Here is a 16293-nt window from a genome sequence, read left to right as displayed (position 1 = left end):
CTTTTAAATATTTTGTTAATTAGAATTTTAGTTTTGTGAGACCATTAAACAGGCTAGAATGGACTTGACTTGCCAACCTTCAAATGGCCCAAGGAATAATAAGCGGCAATTAACGAAAATCAAACAATATTCAGAGGGAGCAAAAAGCGAATGGAATCCAACTAATAACAGAAAACTGTTAGAATGAGGCGTTGCTCAATGGTTTAAAAACGCATTTGTGTTTTTTTTTCTCCTTTGCCCCTAATTATGCAGCGTCTCGTGTGCCCAGTTTGGCGGTTTGATAGGCCACACTGGAACCATTTGATAAATTAGTCTCGCCAGCCGGCAAAGGTCAGGCCTATAGTCTGCGTTTCACAGTCAGGGTCAACTGGTTGTTGTGTGTGTTTGCATGCGTGCTTGTGTGTGTGTCGTTGTCAAAGAGCTGGCATTCTCTTTGTTTTGACCAACCATCAATCTGCCTGTCGCAAGTGGCAGGTATCGACTTACCGAACAGGAAGCATGCGCTAGCCTACGAGCAAATGCAGATCAGATCCATGATTGACAGGATGCAGTCAACTTCTTCTGTACAGGCACATTTCTGCAAAAAATAAGTTAATAAATAAATAAATTTCAATGCGATCACAGCAAGCGGATACTCGAATAGAAGTTATACTACGTTCTTATACTTATATATTAAAGCTATATAATTAGGAATTTGTTAGTTATGTTTTATCGAATGGAGATCCGACTTACGTAAACCTTTATTACTTGGCTTTTTTCAATTTTTAAAACGCTTTAGCTTATTTTAATGTTTAGCAACTTTTTAAATAGCATAAAAAGGGGAAAATATCTACAAGTATATAAATGATTCTCTAAAATCGTGTACTTATGGCCAAAAAAACCTAAAGCCCTTCCTTGGCGCAATAAAGCCATCCAATTTTTAAGATCATCTGCTAGCTAATAGACTGCTCTACATAATAGACATAGCATTAAAGGCAGGAAACAAAAATTGGCTGCTGCAATAAGTCTGAGGCTGCCAGCAAACTACTAACTGCAGCTCGGCCGGCTTGTATGTTATGTGTTCAACCTGGGACCTAGTCTCAGCTCTAGCCAGAGGCACAGTTGCAGGCATCAAAAAGAGCTCGTAGGGTGGCTTGTTGGCAAATGCATTTGACAATTGGCCGGTTAGCTGGATTGGGCTGGTGGGTTGGGTTGCTTGGCTGCCTGGCTGCCTGGCTTGAGCTGTGGAATGTTGTTTGCTGTTTTGCAGCTGCAACACTTGGCATAGTATAACTGCTGTTACTTGGAACTTGCCACATGCCACAATTAAATGCCAGACATAGCTCAGTTTCAAATAGCTGTCAAGCGCACAACTTGAAGTAAGTAAGCGCTGCATTTGCTTAGGTGTCGTCACATGTCGCCACAGGCGCCGCTTAAAGTCATTTCAGAAATGAATATAAAGCGAGAAGCCAAGTGAGAAGCGCAGCGAGTGAATGATAAACTGACAGCCTTATGACAGCATTACGCAAATTGACAACCCAGACGCTAAGCAGCCGTAGAAGACATCGAGACGCCACCGACTGCCTGCAACCAAAAGCCGGTCAACGATTTGCTTAATAAAATGATATATTAAATGCGATTAAAACGCAGCACAGGCGACGAAGACAACGACAGCAGCAGCAACAACAACAGCAGAAAAAGGAGACGTTGCAATAAATATATTGGAACAGCTTCTTGAATCTGCGTGGTCGACACAACGCAAACTTGTATCTCTCCGGCTCTGGAGTCGCGAGTGCCTCAGCTCTGTTCGCGGCTCGCTGATAAAAGTGTTCATTAATTTAATGCGCTGGGCATAATTAAATGCGTGTTGGTCCTGGTTGCCCCCGTAATGACATTAAATATGTTTAAACAAGCATAAATAAATACGCGTGGAAGCTAAAGCAGCTAAAGCAGCTGGGGCAGCTGAGGCAGCTGAAGCAGGTTGCCGTAGCAAGCAGAAGACAACTTAGTTAGTTGTGCTGATGTTTTAATCAGGGCGTGTATTTTAAAGGCGCTGACCCAGGCGCATGTTGCACAACTAGTTAAATTAATGATGCAACATAAAGCAGCCAGCAACTGGCTACGGCTGAGCTTCAAACTGGAATCGGGCGCAAAAGATTTACGACAATTGGCAGCGGGCACCGGCGCTGCCTTCAATTGAGCGTTTTTTTTTTTGGGGACCAAGCGATAAATTGTAAAGTTAATCGCTTGTCAAAGTTTTCGCGGGCACATTTATCTCACTACCCAGGGCACAGGCTCAGCAGCACAGGAGTTGCTGATTCCAACATTTGATAATAGCCAGAGCTGCGGATTTATAGCCCGAGTCATAGAGCTACTATTACAAGCCCAGTTAGGATTGCACCAGCTGGAACCATGATGAACTAACTGCTAAGATCTGACTACTGAATGTTCTACCTCATAGCTGTGGCTATAAAATTCGCGTAACTATTGTTAAGTTTATGTTCACTTCGGGCTTATCATTTGCCATTGATTGATAAAACTCATAAAACTGCCCAGACAGGTTTCTAGTTCCATGGGGAACTTAAAAACCGAATAGCTTAAGTTACCAGTCAAGGTTAAAATATGAGAGCTCCTTTCTAAGTATCTTTCATTTGAATGTTACGAGTCACAGCTTTAGCTGTGCAAAAGGTAAATTTTAAAAGTTATTCAAAGCCAATTCCAAGCAAGTAATTCTTAAAGATTTTTTGGCTTAAAACTTCACAGTCGACGAAGCAGGAGCAGTGTTTCGCCCTGATGACATTTCTCGGGGAGAGTCAAAATATATGACAAAAAGTGATAGGAATCGTGTTAATTAAAGCAAAAAGAAGTCATGATTTAGAGAGGGCCAACTCAAAGTAGGAATTGATGAGAAATATTAGACTAAATTGTTTCAGCCAATAAAACATTTAAAATTATTTTAGCACTACAATATTCTATTAGATTGTTGCGAATAATTTTAATATAAACTCAACTAGTTTTATGTTATGAGTTAAATAAAATTGAAGCATAGATTAAGAAAAAACTATCTTTACTTAGTACTGACTCACACAAACTAACGACTGCCAACAGATACTCAAGAATTACCCACACAATAAACAACCTGAGGCCTTCACAATATCAATGTGCAAATGTAACTTAGACAAGTTGAGGTCTTTGATAAGACCACTTGCGCACAGAACTTACTCCAACTTATCAATAATTTAGCCAAGTCGACCGAGTAATTACAGCTGTTGTTTTTTTTTTTTTTTAGCCTCAGTTGTTGTTGTTCTCGTTGTTGCTGTTGCCAATTGAATGCAGACGCCAGACAACTATTGTGCATTTCATGAATTGGAATCGCCAACCGTTATTGTTTCCCATTGTTTACTTTATACATATACACGCATATGTATGTATGTACGGAAAATGTCATTCAAGTCGCAACCAGTTGACAAATTGTCAACTGATATGGGAAATGCTGTGTAGCTTGGTAGCAATTGGCAGACAGACGGCAACAGCGGCAGACACTACAGCATACAGCCTTCAAAGTGCCTTTGGCCCATGTGTAAACATGTGTGGATTTATGTGTCGCCAGCCCTACCGTTTACTCCCCCCCCTCTCCCCTCTCCCCACCCCAACTTCTACAACACCTTGTCACACAAAATCTCTTTGCATATGCATAAGTAACTGCGGGAATGGGTCTATGTTGAGCTCTTGTTTACCTGCGGTTATTTTATTGTCGGTAGTGTTTGCTGTGTCGCGCTGTCTCAAGTTCAGTTCACACGCTTTCACTGATTGTGATACATACGTCAATTTGAATTTTACGATTTAGTTGCTGCTCAGTTTGTTAGATAGCACCTAGAAACCCGTATCACATGCATAAAGAAATAAGTTAACTATACACAGGCAAACAGTAATAAACTAAATCTTATATGGACTAACTATACCATGATTCACTCTGGGAGCGTGTGCTCATCTGTTGAAAATGCTTTGGCGGCAAATACCAACAAATTGCTGCTAATAAGGCGCATCAATGCTGCTCCGTTTCGCCCCCTCCATAACTCTTTTAATTAAACCCATAAACAGAACTCTCATTACCCTAGTTGGTTGCCATGTGTCTTCATACACCTGTTGACTGCAGAAAAAAGGACCCTGGGGAAATAATGTTGTCTCTCTTTCACCACAAAGAAATAATAAAATTGTCTTCTAGTAATAAAATGTGTGCTCAAAGTATAGATCAAGCACAAAAATGAGTTATATGGAAAATTGTTATAGATTGAAAATACACTAAAAACCTTCAAGTGAAATATACACAGATTGAAACTAATAGAATTTTCGATATGTTGTATTGTTTCATATTCATTTTTGGAAGTTTGCACAAAACGATAATACCCTCAATATTTCGAGATCCCTTTTTGGTTATTCCACGACAGCTGTTAATCAGGGGAAGGGACTGCAACACTCACCCTGTTGACACTTACCGCCGTTTGAAAAGATGAATATTGTGTTTAAGCGCAAATTTTGTAATTAATCTTGACAAATAAATCGGCCTGCGGGGTCATTTTTTCCGAAGACACCCTCTACCTGTTCGGCGTCATTTTGAAGGAGTTAACTTTTAATGCCGTGCCTAGACCTTGCATTTATCTTCATACACAGTTTTTACATGCATAAATCTTGGCGGCACTTTCAGACCCAAGTTCTACGCAAAGTATCCGGGGAAATAGGGTTTGCGAAAACAGAGGATGGAGCTTTGACTGTCTGCTAGCCAGCGTGGCGTGGTATGCTGCTTTGTCCCTGCCCCTGCCCCTGCCCCTGGCTGACTGCTTGCAACATCATCATCATTATCCTTCATTATTATTTATGAAGTTTCTGTAGAGTTTTCAACCGGTTTTGCGTGAAGCCTTTCAAGTATTTCATAATTGTGCCAAGTTATGCGCAAATGTACAATTTTGTTGCTGTTTGGTATTTTTTGACTGCGTTATTAAATTATTTGAAATGTTGCATTGTGAACGGAAATAAGAGGGAGAGAGAGTGGGAGCAACAGTGAAAGAGAATAGCAGAGAGAGAGAGCGAGGAAGAGAGAGCGACCTTTAAAGAGCGCTGTCTGCTCCCTTCTGGCCAATGGCTGCTGTACGGATCTTAATTATATATATGTTGGCAGCTCACGACGCTGATGAACAGTAGCAATTATTTGCCAGACCGGCACTCAACACTCATCATACACATACACCAACACATATGCACAGGTGATGATATATGGTCATATTACGTATACGCCACGTACAGCCGCTGCCTTAACTAATTGCCACGAGAGTCAAAGTCAAAGCCGCACTTCGCTGCTGAAGCTCAAGCTCAAGCTCAAGCTGAAGCTGAAGCCTGAATTGGGAGCGCAGACTTACTTCAAGCTGTCATTAACTTGGCAGCCCGGCGACGTCTGAGTGCCAATGCAATGCCTGGTCAAACGGGGCAACATCATAATCCCCACTAGCATCAGCTTACACAGATATTATATCTGTTTTTGCAGCCGTTACACTGTTTTTGCTTCTGCAGCTTCTTCAGCTCTTGGGCTATTTTATGCTGTGTAAGCAAAGCTGATGAAGCTGCTGCTTCTGCCGTTTAAGTTGTTGATTTTGCCTTTTTCTTTATTGTTGCTTTTGATTTGTGCCTCTCGTCTGCCTTTCGTTTCTAATCTGATTTGAAAATGTTTTGCCCTCCACCGCGCCTGATTTTTGACAGAAACTTTGCGATCGATTTGATATTTGCGTGAATATTTTCTATACCCGTCAGCAACCTATTTCAACGCAGCAACCGCCAGAAAGTAATCTATAACTTCTGTCACATACATTTGCACAAAACTATTGTGCCCCTTTTTTCATGCCCATTTTCTACCCATAAAGAGAACAAAAAAATGTGACTGTATGAAAAAGTCGTGTATGTAATATTATCTGTGTGTATGTGTCATGTAGATGACAATATAAGAGGCACACAGCAACAGCAGCAACAATTGCTATGGCTTAAACAAAAAATATCAATGTGTTGGCAAAGCCTTAAATAACAATGAGAGCGACTCGTTTTATTGCTTGACTATAGCGTATTACAAATAAAAAATCTTCTGGTTATTTACAGAGGAAATGCACCGTGTCACTTGTTCTCCAACTCTCTCGATTTCTCTCTACATTTTCATATAGCTCATTTTCGGCCGAAAGTAGAGTAAAGTAGAGTAGAGTGGTAAGCTTTTGATAATTCTTCAATTTTGCAAGGGTATTATGGTATACTTTATTTTAATTAAAATCTGATCAATGGTTTGCCCAACTTAGTCTGTTGACTATGATTTGATTCAGGTAATATTATGTTCCTGTATCGCAAAAACACCGCCCCTGTACATATTTGGACAGCAACTGCCTTTACAACAATAATCTCTGCCTGCCTGCCAGTGCCTGTGCCTGAGGCGCGTGGGTGGGTGCAGCCTCAGAGCCAAGCACAATATCCAAAAAAAGGAACAAGTACACATAAATTTGTGTTACGTTGGCTTTTAAGGCAAGGCTTGGACGTCAAAGGAACCGCCCACTGGGTTGTTGAAGCCGCTTCGGTTAATCAGAAGTGCTCAAAATATGCGACGCTTAATCAATTAACTAACATAATTTCGTGCAAAAGTAATTAACTGCCCCGCTGCGATAGGCACCGACAAATGTTCGCTGTCAGGAGCGTTTAGTGTCATTCATTTTGCGACCAAGCGGCGCCCACTTGCAGCCAGAGAACTTGTTTTTTCGTTCATCCTTAAGCCAGGTTGCACGTATTTAGACTGTTTTTCTTGCGCTTAATAAGAATTTTGGGAGTGTGTTGTGCTTAAACGGGGCTGTCAATGGGTACTGGCTGTGTTGGGGTTCAAAGATCGTCGCCAAATATATCCACGATGCCAAATCAAAAATCAATACATAATTCTTTTGACATGCCAATCGCACATTTGTGGCATGCAACAGCAGCAACAACGACAACATGTTGGCGCGACTCATTCTGATAAAAATGCAATGCAGACGTTGCTGGAGCTACAATGGAGAGCTGGAAGCTGGTGAACGAAGCAGAAACAAAACGACGACAAGCATCCAGCAGGCAACAGTTGCAACCGTTCGAGCTGCACCTTAAAAACGTACAACAACAGCAACAACAACAACAACAAAAACTGACAGTGCCGAGTCGAGAGTCGACTTGGCGATCAGGAAAAAAGTGAAATCTGCTAGAATTGATCTGGGGAGTCGTCGTCGTCGTCGTGTGTATGTGGCTTGAAACTGGTTTACACATCTGGAGAGGAAGTACAAGCAAGAAGCAGCGTACAGCGGTTTTGTGCTACGACCTCTGCAGTCACCAGGCAGCGCCTTTCATTCGCTGTCAGCATCAATTGAAGCAGCCGGCAACCCGTTGCAACCCCCCACCCCACACCCCTCCACCTGCCGCCCAAAAGGCCAAGATATATGAGCAGCGTTATGTTGTGACTACTGCCCGCTGTGCACCTGTGACTGAGCCAGAAACTGTGGTCGCGACTGCGACGGCGACTGCGACTGAAGATGGAGACTTTGACTTTAACTTGGCAAGTGCAAGCTGGCTGCCAGGATGATGATGATGAGCAGGCGAAATGTGTTTTTAAATGATGCCATTTGTTGTTTGCGTGAATGCAACCAGTAGCCAGAAAGCCCTTAGCAATTGGTTGGCTATTAGAAACTGGCCCCAGTGACGATGGCTCAAAAACTCGCGCTGTTTTGTACCCAGCGGCGACCATTAACGCCAAGGGTTAGCGGCGCTTTGAACAACATTTTACAACTTCTGCCGAAAAGTGACAACAGCAACAACAGAAAACAAGAAAACGAAAACCAAAAAGGTAGCTACATCAGCATTAAAAAAATGTAAAAGCAAACAACCTTAGGTTGAAATTAAAAGAGAAAAATAAATAAATAAAACATGAAATGTGAAAGAGAAAGATTGTGTGACCTGCCCTGAGCCGTTCCAGGAAACGCAACATTTCCAGAAGTGCTGGACATGGCAAAAAACGAAGCACTAATCCAACTGGCAAAGCGCTTGAACGTCAACTAAACTTGGCCTGATGTCATTCAACCTAATGAAAAACAACAACAAAATGAAGCAAAAAAAAGATTTCCAAAAAAAAAAGAATCAACGTTAAGACTTTTAAAACAAACATTATGAGTTTAAATCGTATAGAAACGTAGGAAAAGACCTCGATCAAATAAAAAATGTTCTACATTTTAGAACTTTTTCTCCCGACTTTTGAAACTGACTAAGAATATATATCTAGTATAATCAAAGATACATACCATATCCAAAAAATGCACTTTTACCTTTTTAAGCAAAAGTTGCCATTTAACAAACTTAAGAAGTTCCTTTTCAATTTCTACAAATTTATATCTCATATGTCTTGTAAGTTTTCCGTTTTTCTGATTCCTAATAACCTTTTCTATAAACCCATTTTGTAGTTCCTTTAATACTAACAATCTATCATTTATAAATTCTTTTCTGTGATTCTTGGTACTTTTCTTGTAATTCCCCTAATGGTCGGTGGCAAGTTAACATTCTTAAGTAGCGATCGTGCACGAAGTAAAGCGCTCTTGAAATTGTTGAAGTGAGCGAGTGCCTGATAAAGGGACTTTTAAATTTAACTTTAAGTTGGAGTTTAAGTTGAAGTTGAACTGCCTTGTAGACTTTCAACTGATGCGGCTGCTGGCGGTGGTGCTGCTGCCTGACCCGCTGGCAATTATCACAACTGCGCGGAGTAAAGCTGAACTGGTGGCAGATTCACACGACTCGTTGCCTGGTTAAGTGTAGTGACTTTGACTGCAATTAGACATGCGCAGCTGCCACCAACGGAGGCAGCGATTTTGACTGCGACTGCGCAACTGAGGCTGAGCTGAGCTGAGCTGAGCACTTAGCCTCATGGGCCTCATGGGCCTCTCGGCGTTGCAGGCTCTTTGGGCTCCTAGGAGGGGTCAACAGACCGCAGTGTTAGCGGTGTTTGCTTGATGGATTGTCGGAGGCTTGAGCCTGAAGACGCTCTCCGTGTCTCGGTTGTCTCTCTGGTGGTGGTTGGCACATCACTTGGGCTCAAGACACAAATCACGCACTTTTATTTGCCAGAGTCAGATCGGGCCGTACCGGAGTGGAGCGGATGGAGGCGGCCTTTTAAGGCTGCCTGGCATGAGTTTGCAAATTGTTGTAGTTGCTGTTCGGGTTTCCTGCTGCAACTTTATGGCTGTGGCAAGCTGTAGCAGCAAAAACAACTGTGGCGATAGCTCTGGGTCATTTTAGGAGCGTTCGAGTCAAGGCAAATGCAACTTGAAACCTGCAGGAGCTCTCGTCTGTATGAGTGTGCAATGTGCAGGAGGTGTCCCAAACAGCAATGAGTTTTTTTTTTTTTCATTTTTTTTGTTATTTTTTTATTCATTCTCGTTGTACTGACTACACAAAACCAGTTATTGACTCCACTGACTGCTCCTGAGGCATGCTGTAATTGATATTACATCTGTGTGAGTATATATACATGTATACATAGGTATATATAGGTGTTTCTGTGTGTGTGTGTTGAGCTGAGTACAAGATTCAAGCACACACGTGTTGCTAATGAGACATAACTCCATCATCAAAATCCGCACACACCACAGCACAAATACACACAGCACTGATAACCTAATAAAGTCATAGCAATTAAGCGCGAAGAACCTGTGACTACACAGCAGCAATGACAACACCAACAGCCGCAAACTCTTAGAGTACAACTTGTTTGCCAAATCCAAAAAGTTGCCTAAAATGATGTCACTTGCCGTCTTGGCTCGCAATTAAAGCTACAAACACGCTCAGTGCCGAGAATTGCCGATGTGTCGAACTGCCCCAAAGTTGCCTTTTATTATATATTTTTTCCCCTCTTTTCATTTTTTTTTTTTTTTTTTACGTTTTTGCATTGTCTGTAATATTTTTGGGCTCGTTTGACTTTTGTGTGGGCTTTGAGATAATTTTTTTGAAAAATCATTTTTTTAATCGTTTATTGACTTGTTTAAGGCATTGCTAAATGTTTGCGCTATTATATGAAATGATTGAGCACAAAGTCTTTGAAAAGAAAAAAATCTCCATTTTTCTGGGCTTTAATTTATGGATTGTAGCTAAGTATTCGTGTTACAGCTGGCAGAAAAATAAACTAAAGTAAAAAGAAGTAGAGCCCGAAAAAAAACATCCCGAAATATAAGATAACAATTATATAAATGCATATAGAAAATCAATAATAAAGTATGTACGTCATATAGTACAACAAGTTTTAATAATTCAATCATGATCTATTAAAATGTTTGGTCATAACAAAAAAAAAATGTACTACCTTAATGTATTAAAATTATCGTTCTATTTACATATCCTATGTTATTATACTACAGCAGTTACTTTATCTTTGCATCTAGGCTCCATGTCTATATTAATGAAACCCCTTAAACTAAGTCAGTATCTTATGAGACTACAAAATAGCTATTACAGTTAGGTGAATAGCAATACAAACAAAAAAATATTAAATTAAAAACAAAATAAAAAGCTATGCGAATGAGAAAGCTAAAATATTATTGTTCACTCACCTGCCCTTTAGAAGCCAAGGATATGACAGCGTTGATTACGTATTATTATGGCCTTAGACTTAAGAATTTGCGTCTGTGTCCGGGTCCGGGTCTGGGCTTTATAATAAGTGTGCGTCTCTTTGCATGGCTCCCCTCTATTTGATAGCTTAGACCTTTCAACCGCTGTTCGATTGTTGTGTTGCTCCTCTTCGCCATTCGATAGGGTCTCTCCACGCTAATTTGTAGCTTGTCTCGGCTCGAGTCTCTTTCTGCGCGTCTCCGACTCCATTTCATTTCATACAAATTTGCAAGTGCTTACTAATAGAACGTTTTGTGTCGTGTTAATGAATTCGAGAGTTTTATTGACACTGTGCCGTTTGCCGTTGACGTTGCGCATTTTCTTTGTTGTTGCTTTTCAGTTATTTAGTTTTTTTTTTTTTTTTTAGTTTTTTAGGTTCGGTGTTTTTTTTTATTGTTTTTTTTTTTTTTATGCGCCACGTTTCTCTGGCCATTTCTAGTTTCTATTGTATTATCAGTTTATCTAACACTTTGTTGTGCTATCTCTTGCTCTCGGCGATAGCTGATGTTCTAGTTGTTGTTGTTGTTGTTGTTGTTGTTGCTATGACTGTGCGACTGTTGCTGGAGCCACAAACTGCGCGCGCCGCTCGCTGACGGTGCACTGATCGGATCGTCACAAACGTGGCCAACACGACAGGTAACCAAAAGCAACGTACACAAAAACGCGCCACCATCACCAACACCAGCAGCAGCAGCAACAACAACAGCAAACGTATACAAGGTAAGGCTGAGCAACTCACTCTCTCTCTCTCTCTGTCTGTCTGTCTGTCTGTCTGTCTATTGCAACTGTTGTAGAGTTTTACTCTGGTCACACTGTTAGCGATTTTGTAGCAGAACGCGCGACGTCGCTCGCTTGCGTTCCATTTTGCGACTTGTCTGGGTTCGTTCATGGCACGGGGTTTTTGTAACCTCGCCGCGGTGCTGGCTGGCTTCGCTACTCTCCAACAGCTGTTATGCTTATCTCACTTGCTCATGACGCGCTCAGTGAAGCGTATTAGCACAGGTGTAATTACTTGTTCGTGGTGTACAACTTGCCATCTCGCTTCCTCAGGCGCTCTCACGCTTATACTCCCCATGTGTCTCTCTCTCTCATTCTCTATCTCTCTTTCTCCCGCTTAGCTCTGATCGTCTCTCAGGTCAATTGTAATGATCATTAGCTCAAGCACTCCGTTTCTGACTCCAGTTTCATTGCCCAAATTGTCGCCATGTGCTGCCCCCTTTTGCCGCTACTTTGGCCAGATATTGCTTAAGAGCTGCGTTTCCGACTTTTCGCTAGAATTCAAACTTTTAGCTGGTACCTGATCACCTCTGCTTGACCTGGTACCATGTGAACCGACCGGTGGGGTACATCACTTCCGCTACAAGACACTGATCACAGCTGTAATTTTAATACACGGTCGATCGTTTAGAGCAATCTTCTTAACAGCTCCCTTATTAAAGACGTACAGGAACTAGCGCCCAATAGATACACATATGTATACATGTGTGTGCGTACATGCACATACCGTAGAGCAATTGCAATCGGAAGTTTGCACTTGTTGGCCGCCACGCGACGGCACCTCAGGCCCTAATTGTTCATTACAATAATGATCGTTATGATCAGCGATCGTCATTCAGCATCATCCTGGCACTTGGACCGAGCTATGCTTGAACCTTTCGATGACCGCTACTTCCGCCCTGGCCGGGTCTGAGCTCGTGCCGGCAGCTGCATTCATGTGGAAACTACTCGCTACTGTTACTTAGATTGTTACTGGGTGCTCTATGCTTTGATTTGGTTAGAAAATCATTCGCCATTTCATGGCTATGCTACGTCTGCTTAACGGAAGCAACCGTTAGACGATCTGTTCCCGGTGACCGTTGACTAAATGCAATTAGTTGCAGCAACAAACTGCAGCTGTTACTGCTGCAGCTCCAACTTATGCTGCTGCTGCTGTTTTTTCCATCACTTAGCTTTCCATTCGGCTAAGCATCAGCAACCACTGAGAGCTGTAAATGATCCAGGAAAATATTTATCCACCATTCTTATCAAAGCATGTATAATATAAACTAGACAAATTCACTTTGTTTATATCCTTTAAGCCCATAAAACTTGAAATTCGAATAGTACATTTTATTGATTGCAGTACAGTACAACAGTTTTGAAAATCTATTAGCTCATTGTGAAGTTTCACTCCTTAACATTTTATTTTTAATGGTCGTCAACTCCGAAATAAATCTATATATAAATAAACACTTTACGTGAAGGCGTCTTTTTGTGGCCATACATAGATCAGAACTTTTCTTGTATGAAGAACTTTTCTGGTTTTCACGATATCACTGTGCTTTACACATACTATCATCAATCTCGTATAATCATAGTACTATATCATATATCCTCAAGATAGTATTTATTCGTCTAACCTTTTCAATATCGGAATACTATAGCTCATATTGGGGCAATCCGTTTGATGTCCAGTCAATTTTTAACATTCTACATAAGTATTATGGAACCACTTTATTAAAGCTTTTTAGTTTTATTTGAAAAACACAAGTCGTTTATTTCCTTCAATAATATCCACACATACTAATAATCGGACTAATCTATTGTTGTTTCAATGCTGAAAATTAAATAGTAAGTAAGTTAATAGTAATGTGCACGATTATGGGTATAGCCTGCGTTTTGGTTAGACATCAGGCAATTTCGGCTCATTATGAATATATATATATATTTTTATATATATAGAAATATAGGTATGTATACCATATAATGCCATGGTACCCAGGTTCTATACATAGTGTATTCGGAGCTCATGCATTTTTTTTTTATATTTTTTTCATTGTCATCGAACCGTGACGGCGAATTGTTTTTGTGTGTTGTATGTAATGTACCTGTGCCTGGAGCTGGTGCCAGTGTTAAACCCCCGTTTGATGATCTAACTGTAGACCATGCGATAATTCTTTATAGCTCTACGGTACGCTTTATAGGGGTGCACAGCCGTGCGCTATCAGCGCCTGCATGACAAACATTACAAAACAGACAAAAAATAATAAGTTTTAAAAAAACTGAAACTGCCTTGGAAAAAGGCGCACAGTAGTCGGATCAGTGGTGCGACAGGGATAATTAATTATGCCGTGGGTGCTGCTGGTGACATTTGGCAGCTTGCCTTGATAAGGAAATGACGCGGCAACAAAACTATCTATAGAAAATTTCTAAATACAACCAAGGAGATCTATTTGCAGCATTAAAAAAAAAAACTACGGAAGTTGTGCGCTTTATGCAAGCATTTTCTATCATCTCAGCACTTTGTGCTCCAGTTTCGTATATAGATACATGATATATACAAACACGTTAGGTTTCTGGTTGTACAATGACTCAGAGTGGAGCTCCCAGCAACACGACGGTTTCTTTCGACTCAATTGTGCAATTTTTGTTGCTTGCTTTTGATATTGTTTTGTTGCATTAGTTGCAATTATTGGCCAAAACAATTGCAAATTGCTTCTTTTTTTTTTTTGGTTTTGTTTTTGGGAAAGCTGCATGTATTTCAAAGTATTTATTTCGGGTGAAAGTTGCAACATATGGTGCAACAACAACAGCTGCTGCTTCAATCCTGCAGCGACTGTGTTCTACCAGCTAACGAGCTTTCACCAAAACAGGAAAATCATTTCCAGAACTTCCCGAGCTTACTAAACTAACGGATGCGCAAGACCTAACATCAGAGGGGCTGGGGCCGCCGGCCCGGGTCAAAAGCAATTGACCGCCCAGCCAGCCCAAAAAACGGGCCTACACTTAATGTGGAGCTGGCACGGCAGCGACAGTAGCTGCCGCAATCCCGGGAATAAAAAAAAAAATAAGAAAAAAGGCAAACAACAAGCTAAAGAAAACAGAGCCAAAACAAGTTGGCATTTTGTACTTTAAAATACTAGAAACAATAATAATAATAATCCACATGTATGACCATTTTGACTTTTAAGTGAAGTCATCAAAACAGAATTCTGTGAAACTTTTGCCGCTGCTCGAAATAAAACCCAGTATATTAAATAAATTTATGAACAGAAAAAAAGAGGGATTTCTTAATTACTAGGGGCCTTAAAATGCGCCGCGCTTAGGGTCAGTTTCTTGTTATACTATTGGCCTCATCATAATTACAGGGCAGTTCTTGCTCCATAAGCCAGGGGCCAATGTGATATGTCGCGCTCTATTGCCAGCTCTCTTCCTCTCTCTCTCTCTCTCTCTCTCTCTCTTTATCTCTCTAAGCGTCTGTCCGTCTGTTCCTCGTTCCTGCTATGAGCCGACAATTATTTTACGACCAACAACAATAATATTTCAGTGAGCCCAAAATGGGTGACTGACTTTCCTTTTTATGCCCCTGGCAGAGGGTTATTCTTTTGTCACGAAATGTGTAACGCATAGAAGGAGTCATCTCTGGCCCCATAAAGTTTATATGTTCTTGATCAGTATCAGTATCATCTGTCTATTTCTATCATTGTTAAAGCAAATGTTATGCTATTATATGGACATCTGAGTCGGCCGGATAGCACAAATATTTTGTGAAATTTCCTTATTTTTAAAATATTTTGTTAACTGGCTCAAGGTCCGGGCTTGTTAAAATAAAAAATGGAAAACAATTTCTAGAAAATAAAGTTTCACAACGATAAGTTATATGTTTGGAAGCGTATTAAATATTCGGCGTTCCGAAAATATTATCATTATTATTTCTCTTTTATTTTTTGTAAGTTGTATACCAAATTCTAGTTATGTGGCTGTAGTTACGGGTGGCTGCCCTAATCGTCTGCGATTCAAAAAATATATTATTTTTACGTACGCCGCATACATGGCGACAATGTCTAGCGCATGCCCGAAACACCACCCAAAACATTTTTGGCAGAGGCGTTCAATTGTATATGGCAAATTACAAATGTAACGATGATGACTTTCCACCTTTTAGCTACTTTGTACAATTGCAATTCAAAGAAGTCTTTGTGGCAAGCCAAAACTTACATGGAACATAAAAAAGTCAACGGAGCAGAAAATCAAAAGTGCAAAGGCAAAACGAGCAACAGGTCCACACACGAGCTATACACAGGTCCACCCCAGGTTCCCCAGGGCCCTACGAGTATGATAATAATTCAGACGCTTATCTCTTAAACATGCAATATGGCTGAACGGGTGGCTGCTTCGGCAGCGTCGAAGACTCTGCAAACATTTTCCGCTGCCTGCAAATGGAAAATTGTGAAAAATGATGTGCTAAGCACGAAGCTTGCAACGACTGTGGTACAGTTACTGCAAAAGGCTGTAATCCATTCTTCGCTTCCATTATTTGCAAAAAAGAGCGGCTCAGTTTTCATGATCCGACTTGAAGAAGATAGAAGAAAAACTTTCAAAGAGCTGCATTATTACCAGAATGTGATACACATTGGTGTACATGAAAATGAAACAGTTAATAACCATGCCAAATTGTTCAAAAGTTAATAGAACTTACTTTCTACAGCCAGAAAAGATAACAGACACAAAAATATATTACTGATATCGAAATCGGCCGAAATTTGACAAGTGCTACACCTACATTAAGTTAGGCATCTAAGCATTCAGGAATACTTAGAGTTTAAGAAATGCAACAAAAAAAATTTGAGCTATTTTTGTACT

Source organism: Drosophila novamexicana, unplaced genomic scaffold (assembly GCF_003285875.2).
Source record: "Drosophila novamexicana strain 15010-1031.04,08,12 unplaced genomic scaffold, DnovRS2.1 tig00000387-arrow-pilon, whole genome shotgun sequence".
NCBI classification, from domain to species: domain Eukaryota; kingdom Metazoa; phylum Arthropoda; class Insecta; order Diptera; family Drosophilidae; genus Drosophila; species Drosophila novamexicana.
The sequence above is the reverse complement of the archived record's forward strand: the minus strand, read 5'-3'. Positions refer to the sequence as shown.